Below are 11,563 nucleotides of genomic sequence, written 5' to 3'. Positions count from 1 at the left end.
CAACCACAGTGGCAATGGCAATGCAATCGTTGACTCTGCGACACTGTGCCGTAATTTTCCATTTGGGGAATTTTTTCAATCAAAGGGCCCACTTGAGCTGACTGGGCCAACGCCCACAGCAATAATCAGAGTTTACTCTTTGTCAGTCAACCGGCCAAAATTGGACAGTGGCTCATTGGCCAGTTGCCCCAGCAGCAGCAGCAGCAGCTGCCGTTAGTCTGGCACTTTCTGTGGTCTCGCCTCGCGTCTTCGTCTTCGTCTTCTTCATCTTCGGCTTGGCTTTCCATTTGGTTTTGGTTTTGGTTTCGGTTTCAGCTCGACTGCTTATTGTTTTGGCCAAGTTGCGGCGAGAGCGAGACGACGGCCATGACATCAGCCGGCAACGGAATCACGGCTCAAAGCTGTGGGTAAGTCAGTAAATGGGCTACGGCTCAGATTTAGCGACCCGGCCGTGTGGGTGGTGTCATAAAGAAGAAAGCTGTTATCGTACAATTTGTCAGATACCCTAGAGTAGAGAGTACTACCCCCAATATGAAACAATGCTGCAATTGCACAACTAATGAATAATAATTAATTATATTAGAGTATGAAATATATGAATTACCAACAGTTAGTATTTATAATAAACTATTAAGTATTGTTATATATAAACCACAAGATTAATTTACACAATAAAATATGAAATGAAATCAATTTCTTATATGAGTCAAACAAATTTAAAAACAAAAAAGAAAAAAAATTAACAATAAAAAAACCCGCATTATAAATTATGTATAGTTAAGTATGGCAAATAAATAAAATTAATCTCCAGCAAAAACAATTTTTATTTATATGAATTGACAGAAATTTAATAATATATAAAAATACTATAAAGACTTTAATCGTTCCATATAGCGCATCGAGAGTTCGACTCTTATATTTACATTGCGTTTGCAGACGAATTTCGAGCTACTGATTTTTATTATGCAGTGTGCCGCCAGCTTGGCTAATAACCGAAATAAAAACTAAAGCAAATGTATCAAGCAAATCGAGCGAGCAGCCACGAGCCGCCGACTCAGCCAAACACGGGCTATTGAAATAACAAAACTAACAAACAAGCCAAGTAACAATACAACAACAGGCTAGCAAACAAACAAACAAACAAATAGATGGCATAGCGTAGTGAAATCAATAAAGTTCTGGTAGTGGCGCTTGAGGGTGTTGGGTAAAGTCAAAAGCACTACAAATGCCATAAATGCCATAAATAAGTGAAAAGCACCGAGCTGAACAGCTCTATTTATGATGCCATAAAAATCGTAAGTCAGTCCGATTCATATACATATATGTATGTATATAGAGATATTTATAAATTTAGAATCATTTTTCCTTATTTATGCTGAATGGAAAAGCGCCGAGTGTTGAGAAGTTGTTTATGAATGAGCCCAATTGGCTGTATGCATCATTCACATTTTACAACTTGAAACAAAAAATTCAAAAACTTTCCGAATAATTAAGCAAAAAATAACTGCTGAGCTGGCATTTCACGCTCAAAGTATTCACTTGAATGGGACGTTTTGGGCAAAACAAAAATTCATCAAAAATAACTGACTGACTGACTGATTGACACACGCAGGCGCCAAACCCAGCAAAATAATAACAGCAACAACAACAACAACAACAACTATACTGTGATATATCAGCAACAAAAACAGTAAGCATCAGCAGTAGCTACAAAAAGTGACATACATCAATTAGCACCCGGGTTCATCTTGTTGTCGTCATCGCCAACTGCATCGGTTTGCGTTAGATTGAGGATGTGCAGGGGGATCGGAGATTGGGGCAGAATCATGCGAATGTTTTTTGTTTTTGTCTGTGTGTTTTTGCTTGTTTTTTTGGCAAGCCCATTAATTTTCTTTATTTGCGCTGACCATGCTCGTGCTGCAACACTGCACCACACTGCGTATGTGCGATAAATAAGCATGCTAAAAGTAGTGTCACTGTCAGATAACAATATTTAGAGGCCAGTCCTCACTCTCTCCCTCTCTCTCTCTCTCTGTGTTTACCACTATAAATTGCACTCACTCTCAATCTCTCTCTCGTTCTTGCTCTCTTTGTTGTATTTGCGAATTAAGGAAAAAGATTTGTATGCTGTGAACGCTCTCTCAGATTCTCTCAGGCCTTTGACATTTGTTTTACACATATTACGCATACGCCATGCTCGCCAATGGAAATCATGCCATGATGCATTTATTAAGTTTCAAGCCTCGATTTCATTGAATTTTTCATTTAATATTTAGCATTTCGCTCTACATTTCATATTAGTTTAAGAACCTTCATTGAAATATCAGCTTATTTATGCTATCTACAGATTTACAATGGAATATTGTGGATAAATTTTTATAAAAATATATTAATATAATAATGATAGATAAAATATGAATATATATGTATTTAAAATCACTTGCTTCAATACATTTATTGCCGTTTACTCAAACTATTCACAGCTAGCTTGATCAGCCCAGTTAAATTCAATTAGAGAACGAAACAAAAAGCGCAACAGGAAAATAAACAATTCACGTGTGATTATGAATGCAAAGAATTTGGTATTTAGTTATGTAAAGTAGCAAGTCATGAATTAGATAGTTCAGACAAAGGCGAAAATGAGGCATTGAAAATGTTTAACCATTTGTCTAGTCAATTGTTAAATAATTTAAAATTAAATAAATGTTATTTATTACTTTTTCGTATATAAATTTCATTTGAATGTGCGCTTCCATAAATAAAAGCAGAACGTCAAACCAGTCGGCGACAAACACTTTGTATGTATTTCATTGCATAAATAATTTAAAATGTTAAAATTTTATTTGCAATTTCATTTTATTTTAGCACTTTTTTCAGATTGACTAACTGAACTTATCTCCATCTCCATCTCCATTGAATAAATTTCGATGTGTCAAGAAACGTGCATTACATTTGCTGAGTAATACGCTGATATTGACCACTGTGCCACTGTGGAATAACCAGATCAGCGAACAGCTGATCTTGCCATTGAAAATTGATTGCTTGGCAAATTGAATGAATGAATGGCCGCAGCTCTCGCTGCTGAGAGGATTTTGCTATGCTTTTTGATTTCCAAATCCGACAATTGAATCATTTGAAAGAAGATTCTTTTTATGATTCTTTTGTTATTTTCATTAGCATTCAACTGATGTTGTCTACAATTTGTTATTCGTGCCCTAAATGTGCTTTGTTTCATTCTCACAGCTATTTGTGTGGCTAGAAATGATACCCTGTAGTCGGTCATTGAATAGAGTAGATCGTTGTATAACTACAATGAAGGTAAGAGTTTTTTGATATATTAGAAATGGAAAATAATCAGACAGTTTATCAACTATGTAAACTATGCAGATAAAGGAAAAGGAATGAATAAGAATTTATACTAACTATACTATTATACTGGACCATAAAATACTACAATATATTTATGCCTTACTTAATTTGAACGTATTCTAATTTGCTCTACCTCATTAGTACTCATTTCAATGGAATTCCGAGTGTAGTTAATGGCCTGCTGGTTCACCTCCAATGACATAAGCCTCGGGCATCTGACATTTCTCTCTGGAATGGAACGGACTCGCATTGTATTGTACTTTGGCTGCCTGGCTGACTGGGCGCTTAATTAGATTTGTATTTTGGTGCGGGAAAGTACAAATGTTTTATTTCAGTGTTTTGCCAACAACTCTTTGTGCTGCTTGGTTTTATGGCTGTGAGGCGTGTCGCCAAATGGAAAATTAAACAAAACCAAAAAGAGAAGCACGAGCAGCAGCTGAGGCGATTGCTGCCCCGAGCTGAATCAGGCATTGGACAGACAACTGGCCCTGGCCGGAGTCAAGTCATCAGCCTCATCATCAGAACGATCTCAGAACCAAAACACTTGAAGCCCAGACATGGACCGAGAGCATAACACAAACTTAACCAGTTCGGCATATTTCATTTATCGTCGCCAGTTTGTCTGGTTGAAAAGTTTAATAATAGTTAAGTTTAATAATAGTTAAGCTGAGCCAAGCTAAGCTTCCCATTTGGCCCAAGTCAGGGTCGTTTATTGTTTCTAATTTCAGTATTTATTTTTAGCATGCCCAGCCGTTCACCAAATCCAATGAATCTAATTATATATATTGTATATGTTTAATTCTTTTTGTTTTGTTTCATTGCTTCTCAGCCGATTTCATAAATATTTATGCGCTCGTTCGATTTATTTCATGCACACACATGTGCGTCTGCGAGGGCTGCGCGAACCGCTTGAAAGGGCTCGTCAGCGCCCCATTTCAAGAGAAAATTCTGCCACACTATTTATGGCATGTGGATGTAATTGGGAACATGTTGCGGGATCTGAAAGGTTCTGGGAATGCAATTAGTACTCAATATAAATTGAATGCCTTATTGGAAAATCTTCAGCCACATTTTATGGTTATGGTTCTCCGCATTGTCGTAATAAACATTCACTCATTTGCCTAAACACAATCTAAAACGAAAAGCGAAAAAGTTAATCACTTCAGAGATTTTAAACTGGTTTTCAGCCGCTGCAACTTCGAGATCATACTTATTATTTTTAAAGGTCACAATTTCGTAACCACAGCAACTGCTAAGCCCAGACCATAAACCAAAAATCAAAAACAAAAAATAATGAAATTAAATCAAAATGAAAACCTCAATAAGCTGTTATTGGCCATTTGTATTCAATAATATCTTTTTGTTTAAAACGCCTACAGACACGTTTGCTAATTAAATATAAATAAAAATTTATTTTTAGAGTCGACTTGGATTTTCTAAAATAGAAATATAAATACATATATTATTATAGCAAATTTACGAATGTTGCTAATTGAAGAGTAATCAAAATGTTAACAGTAAACCAAAATTTTTGCTAAAAATATATTTCTTGTAATATCTTTGCTAATTGATACAAAATAAATATTCTTAGCTGAACCGGTATTATTATTTATTTATTTATTTATTTTTATTTTTTTATTTATATTTTATTAGAACATTTTCTCAGTTCATTGGGTGACTTTGCTGTTGCAGCCCTGAAATTACTTAATTTATAAAGTATATATACTATGCATAATCGGAAAGTTGCGGATAGCACCAGATGGACCTGTTCACGACAGACCGTTTATTATAGCACTCGTAAACATGTTTCACCTTTTTGCGGTTTCAACTTGAAAATTAACAAAAAAAAAAAAAGAAGACGAAAAAAAAAAAAAAAGCAACAATACAAATCAAAACTAAACCTGTGGCTATTTTTCGGTAGTTTTGTGTTGCTTTTTATATCAACTGTATTTCTTCTCTCTTTTTCTATTTTTTTGTAAAATTTACCATGCTCAATCATTTGGCATGACACATAACAGACTCCACACTTAATGTATGCTAAAACTTTTTTTAATTGGCCGAAAAATAACCGAAAATCATAATTAGAAACACGCCGTCGATATGAAAATATGAATTTGAATTAAGCGTAAGCACAGTTGGACACTGTTGCCAAAAGACAAGCAATTAGACACGTCTTTCCCATTCCCTCTCTCTCTCTCTCTCTCTCTCTCTCTCTCGCTCTCTGTCATAAATGGTTGATTACAGCATAAAACTCCGCAGACAAATGTTTCCCGTGAAGCGCACATTGATTGCGTTTTATGGCGCCTCACTATCGTTCGCTTCATTTGTATGGCATAAAATCATTCGGGGCATTTATTGTGTGCTCCAGAGCGTGGACCTCAGCAGGGCAGGCCATGTGAGAACCTAGCACACGCGCCTCATTTGGCATGCCAATCAGCTTTCACGCTTATTGGCTGAACACCAGAGCCGCAGACCTCTGGCTCCGGCTCAGCCGCAGCTTATCCGACAAAAGCCGGATAGGATGGAGGACGGAGGGAGGTCTGCATGGTAGGTTGGTAGGTAGGTACGGATCGAGGGTAGGGCACGACACGGTCTGGCCGCAGCTTCAAGCGGAAGCATTGCCCAATCCGTTTGGCATTCTGCACAACATTCGCGTGCCAGAGCTCTCTCGCGCTGCTCTATTGTGTGTGCGGTTATTGATGCCCGCCACACGAATTTCAGCATGGAAATGCATGACGCCGGCAGCTCTTTTGCATTTGTAATGTGACTTTCACAAGCCGCCCTCACAAATAAGTGCGGAAGTTAAGCGTACCTCTTGCAGCATGACACATCAGAAATGATCTCCTAAAAGACGAAAAGAAAGAAGCAAATTGTAAAGGCAAGACAACAATGCAACAACAGTGTGGTAAACGCATATAGGAAATAAAAAGGAAATTATCTGGGTGTGAACAATTTTATTACTTACTTAAACTAGATTGAATATAATGTTATAATAATAAAGCATTTTATATAAATATAAGCAGAGCAAGCATATTTAACAGAAAAACTCAAGACATTTGATTTAACGATTCAAATATTTGAATATAATACAAAAATATACTAACATATTTATTTTAATAAATAAAAAATACATTTTAGAATAATTGATGTCAATATAAGTTTCGAAAATAATTAGAAAAAAATGTTTAATTCTTAAGATTTTAAAACAAAAGAAAATATTTAAAAATAATAATCAAATCATGAATATATAAATCATCATACATAAAATTTAACCATTATGAACTAAAAAAAAAAAAAAAATAAAAAATACTATTAGTAATAAAATTTATAAATTATTTTATTAGTAATAATATTATTAAAAATTATAAAAAACAACCAGAAAATTTTAAGTTTTATTTGATTATTTAAATTTAATTTTCTCATTACTCACAACATAATATTTTACTTAATTAAATTGTGAAAAGAGCATAATAATCTGATTTTAATGAAATTTCAATCAAAAATATATGCATCAGGAGCGGTGAAATGTGAAATTGTGCTGTCCAAAAGCAATTCGTATGAAAATACACCTGAATGGCTATGCAAATCATTGAAGCATACGACTTAACTCGCGTGTTGCCCTTTAACCAGCCGATTCACGCTAGAGAATTTTTAATGCGAGATAAAAGTATTCGCATGGGTCATAAACAAAATAAACACAACAGCAGCCAAGAGAGACGACTGGAGCAATTAAATAACTCTTTCGGCCAGAGTCCAATGTGGCGCGGAGACGGCATGTCGCCAGACAGCCGAACCGGAGCTAAATTTCAGTTTCAGCCAAAACTCTACTAAAGTGCCAGTCACTGGCAATCGAGAGTTGCCTCGGCTGGCTCTGAGCGCGCACTTTGGCCGAGTGCAGAGTTCAGATGAGTGTGGACTGGTTGCTGGCAGGGTATGTGGATAAGACGTCAACGTGATCCACTTGAAGCGAGTGTCGAGTACACGTGAATGTAAATGGGCCCAGGCAAATTGCATTTCCAGGTGCACTGAACTTTGGTATTTGGTGTGCACATGGGTCGTGTCTGGTGCATCTTCCATTTATTCATAGAGACCGGAAATTGAATGTTAAATTGAAATATGCATACAAGATATACGTTTTCAATGCCAGGCCTGACTCGTTTGGGCCAGCTCAACTGCAAACAGCAAGCGGCAAGAGCTGCTGCTCGAGAGCCTCGACCTGTGCCTGATTGACCCTCTGTCAGTGCATTGTCACCGGATGTATGGGGCAGAGTCCTTGTGCTCTGTCTGCCAGCTTATTTGTTTTTCCATTTCATTTTCTCCTCTCTCATTTATTTTTGCCAATGGCTCAAAGTTTTCCGGAATAACAACAGACAAAATAAAAGGGGGCAATGCCAGCGGCTGCTGTTAAACGACTTACAGGCTCTCCAAATATGTTTACCACACCCACACACACCGACAGCCATTATGAGTGTGTGCGTGCGTGTCGGGGCAGCCAATTCAATCAATTTGTCACTTAAATGGCACGATTATTATCATTTGACTTAAGCCGAAACTGAAACTAATTTGGCACAGACCCAAAAGTTTCACCCACATTGGAGCTCTCAATGCAAAGATGCCAGCCAAGCGATAGGCCATTCGATACAAGCTTCGAGAATACACACACATACACATATATATGCACATTTAAATTTGAAAACAAAATGACAGAGAATAATAAATATTTTGTGAATGAATTAGAATGCGCACGACTTGGAAATTAATAGCAATTAAATGCTTATTCCCAGCATGACTCTTCACTAATTTATGAATTCAGAAGAATATTTGCCGAGCTGCTGAAAGTCATATGTGTAAAATGCTATCAACATGGATTGATTGGGCGTAAATTAATAAAGCATTTTTTGATTGTTCTCAAAAACATTAAAGATAAAAGAGCCAATCCTTCACAAGGGAACACTTCAAGCTCATTAAGCACAAACATAAACATAAGCTATATCTCAAAATATATCTTGTATATTTACCTTGAGATTAACCATCAACTTTTAAATATTTATCAACAAGTATTTCATAAGATTTCAATGCATTTTTATATCGTTTTACTGGATTAAGCTGAACCATTAAGTAGAGAAATATCCAATTGAATGTTCACATATAGAATATATACGAATAATTTATGTAAAATTCTGATTATGCCTTTGGATGATTCGATTAAAGTATGAATGCATGGGATGGCAGGCATTCGAAGTAGTATTACGATATACATATATAAATGTATAAATAAATAATTGTGCCATATGTGTTCTATATACAGCAGTAAGAGGCAGCGGCAAAATATCTTAAATCAATTCTGACAGATTTGCATTATTTGGGAAATCAAACCGATGATAAATTTCCATATTTCAAGCATTATTCGAACACTCAAATATTGACAGCTTTGTGAAAAGCGAGCGAAATGAGCTGAGCTATACATATATAACATTCTGAGTACTTTTCCTCTATATTACCTTCAAGAGCTATGATAGGGAATCGTCAAGAATTTCTCCGACTATATATCTATGCATATCTTCACTTAACCATGTGATAGCCACACGCAGAATTTAAAGTGGTCAGGAGTAACTCAAACAGCAAGTATCGTGCTGGGCACAGTCATGCCTTACCACATAACTCTGGCATTTGGGTTTTTCTTTTAAATTTTCAGACAAGCGTAAATAAAATGCTGGCAAACAAGTGCCGATCCGGAAACACAGCGAAAAATTGTATTATTTGTCTTATGCGCAACATAAATAAAAGTAGGAAAGATACAGAAAAAACAGAAAACAATAACAAAAAACAAAAGAAAAATAAAACTATTTAAGATGGAAAATAATTCGTAAAACTATGCTAGACACGTAAACATTTAGGCACTCTTATTTATTTATTTTGCTTTTTTTTTTTTTGGTATTTGCTTTTGAATACATAATTGCGAGTTAATTGAGCCAAGTGGCAGGGAAAAAAAAAGTATTTAGCATTCGAGCAGAAATGCTCCAATTGCTCAAAACGTATCAATTTTTAATGGGCTTTGTTTCGGGCTAGTGGAAAAACTTGACAGCAGCGGAAATATCTTTCGGCGCAGCTCTGCCAGACGGGGGCGGGGCAGCTGTCGACGGTATTTTGCACAAAGCCCAGCGACACAGAGCGCAAATTAACGCTGTGGCACGTGCCACGCGCTTAACCACAAAATGTTGCATGTTGTGCAGCAGCTGTAAATTCAATTGCAGCCGCATGTCAATGCAATAAAATTGAAACTGTTGCCAGCGCCATTTATTTTCAAAGGAGCCCAGTTGCAGCCGCACGCAAAGCGCCCAAGCAGCGCCCAGTCCCACGGCTCCCCAAGCAAATTGTAAACAGCTGCACAGTTGCCCAGCGTCGACCTTGACTTTGCCACCAACAATGGCCGACTTGGCCGACATGGCCGAGGGTCGATTCCACTTGGCTTGGCCGATTGCTTCGCTCGATTTTCTAACTGCAACATATGCTGCGTGTGTTTGTTGACTAGCTGGCCGTTTAGCCATTAGCCTGCAGACGCTCGCATTTCAGTTATTTGTGACTGGCTTCAGTCGCAGTGCAGTGCCAGCGAGCACAGTGAGGAATGGCTGGGCCGCAATCGTTTGCATATCGATTGGCATGACGCCATTTGAATTTCAATCGTGTCACCAGCCATTCGAAACAGGTGAACAAATTGAACCAGCCAACCGCAAATGCAGCTTCAATTTCAGTTAAACCACCCTGCCATACATCCATACATCCATCCAATCGAAATACATATTTTTTAAAACAATATCCTTAGACGAGCGTGTCGCCAGCACATGAACCGCTCTTGCATAATCGATGTCGTTTTTCATTTCCACACGCCACCTCAACGTCAGCTGAAAGCCCCCACACGAACCACCCGAACCACCGGCCTGTGCAGCCTGTGTTCAACTGGCAAAAACCAGACAAAATAGTCTACAATATGATTTTTGCCTCAAAGTACTTTGCCCCACAGCAAAGCTGTGGCACTGAGAGCCGAATGGGTCTCGCACAGTGTTGTAGCAAACAATGTGGTGACTGCTCATGGCGCTGCATATTTATATGATTTCCACGAATCGACGCTCGATGTTTGTGGCTTTTTGCATAATTTAGTATATATAATCGGGGATTATTTTTGCTTATTTTTCTTAACAATGTTGCATCCAATTAATTTTTATTTAAGTACTTTTATGTATATATAGATTTTAATATTTGTATGCAAGAAATTGTGATTAGTTTCTGATAAAGCCTTCGCATAAGAAGTGACTAAGAGTTCATAGTGAGTTCTTTGTGCAGCTGAACTTATGACAATAATGGCAAGTGACTGGGGAAATCACAGTGAACAATCACCGTTCAGCGTTATGCAGTGTTCGCTCGATGCCAGGACAACGAAAAAAAGAGCTGTGAAGCATGAAGCAAACTGCAAAGGCACTGCATTTCATTACGTACGTATGACTGTGCACACGTGTGTGTGTGTGTATGAGTGTGTGAGTTTGTGTGTGTGTACATGCATGCGCCACTGACTGGGCGGCTGGGTGGCTAGGTGGCTTGGCGGTTTCTGCGGCTGGAGGTTAACCTCTAAGTGTTGTCGTGCGCCTGCCTCTACGCCGCACCCGGTGCACTTCAGTGCCACTTTGTTGGCTGCTGCCGGCTGGCGTGAACTGCAAAACTCTGTAATTTTTAGCAACTGACGTGAGCTAGGCAAAGAACACAACAACAGCAACAACAACAACAACAAGTGTGAATGTTGTTTTTACCCCATGTGGCAGCTGTTTGCCATCGAATGCATCTTTAAACGCAATTTCAGCTTGCTTTGAGCCCCCAACTCATGCAACTTTAATTAGTCCAGCCGCAATAGAGTTTCCAGCGACGTGTCAGTGGTGCAAGTTAATGTGGCGCCAGTGCCACAGTCTATGCCATTGTTTTGTAATTTATTTTCAGCCCCAACACGGCAGAGACTTTTGGTTTAATTTAGCCAGAAACTGAAGTCAAATATACTGAATGCAGGCAGCTGCATATAAATTCAGACCGTCTAGCAATAAATTTACAACCTCATTCGCATGAAAGCCTACTGATTGAGTGTAATTGAAATCGAAAAGGAATGAAGTATCATTCTCTTTTGAATAAATTTAAATATTTTAAAAATTTA

This window comes from Drosophila navojoa, chromosome 2, assembly GCF_054131105.1.
Source record: "Drosophila navojoa isolate 15081-1374.11 chromosome 2, UAZ_NAV_1.0, whole genome shotgun sequence".
NCBI classification, from domain to species: Eukaryota; Metazoa; Arthropoda; class Insecta; order Diptera; family Drosophilidae; genus Drosophila; species Drosophila navojoa.
This window is presented reverse-complemented; position numbering follows the sequence as displayed.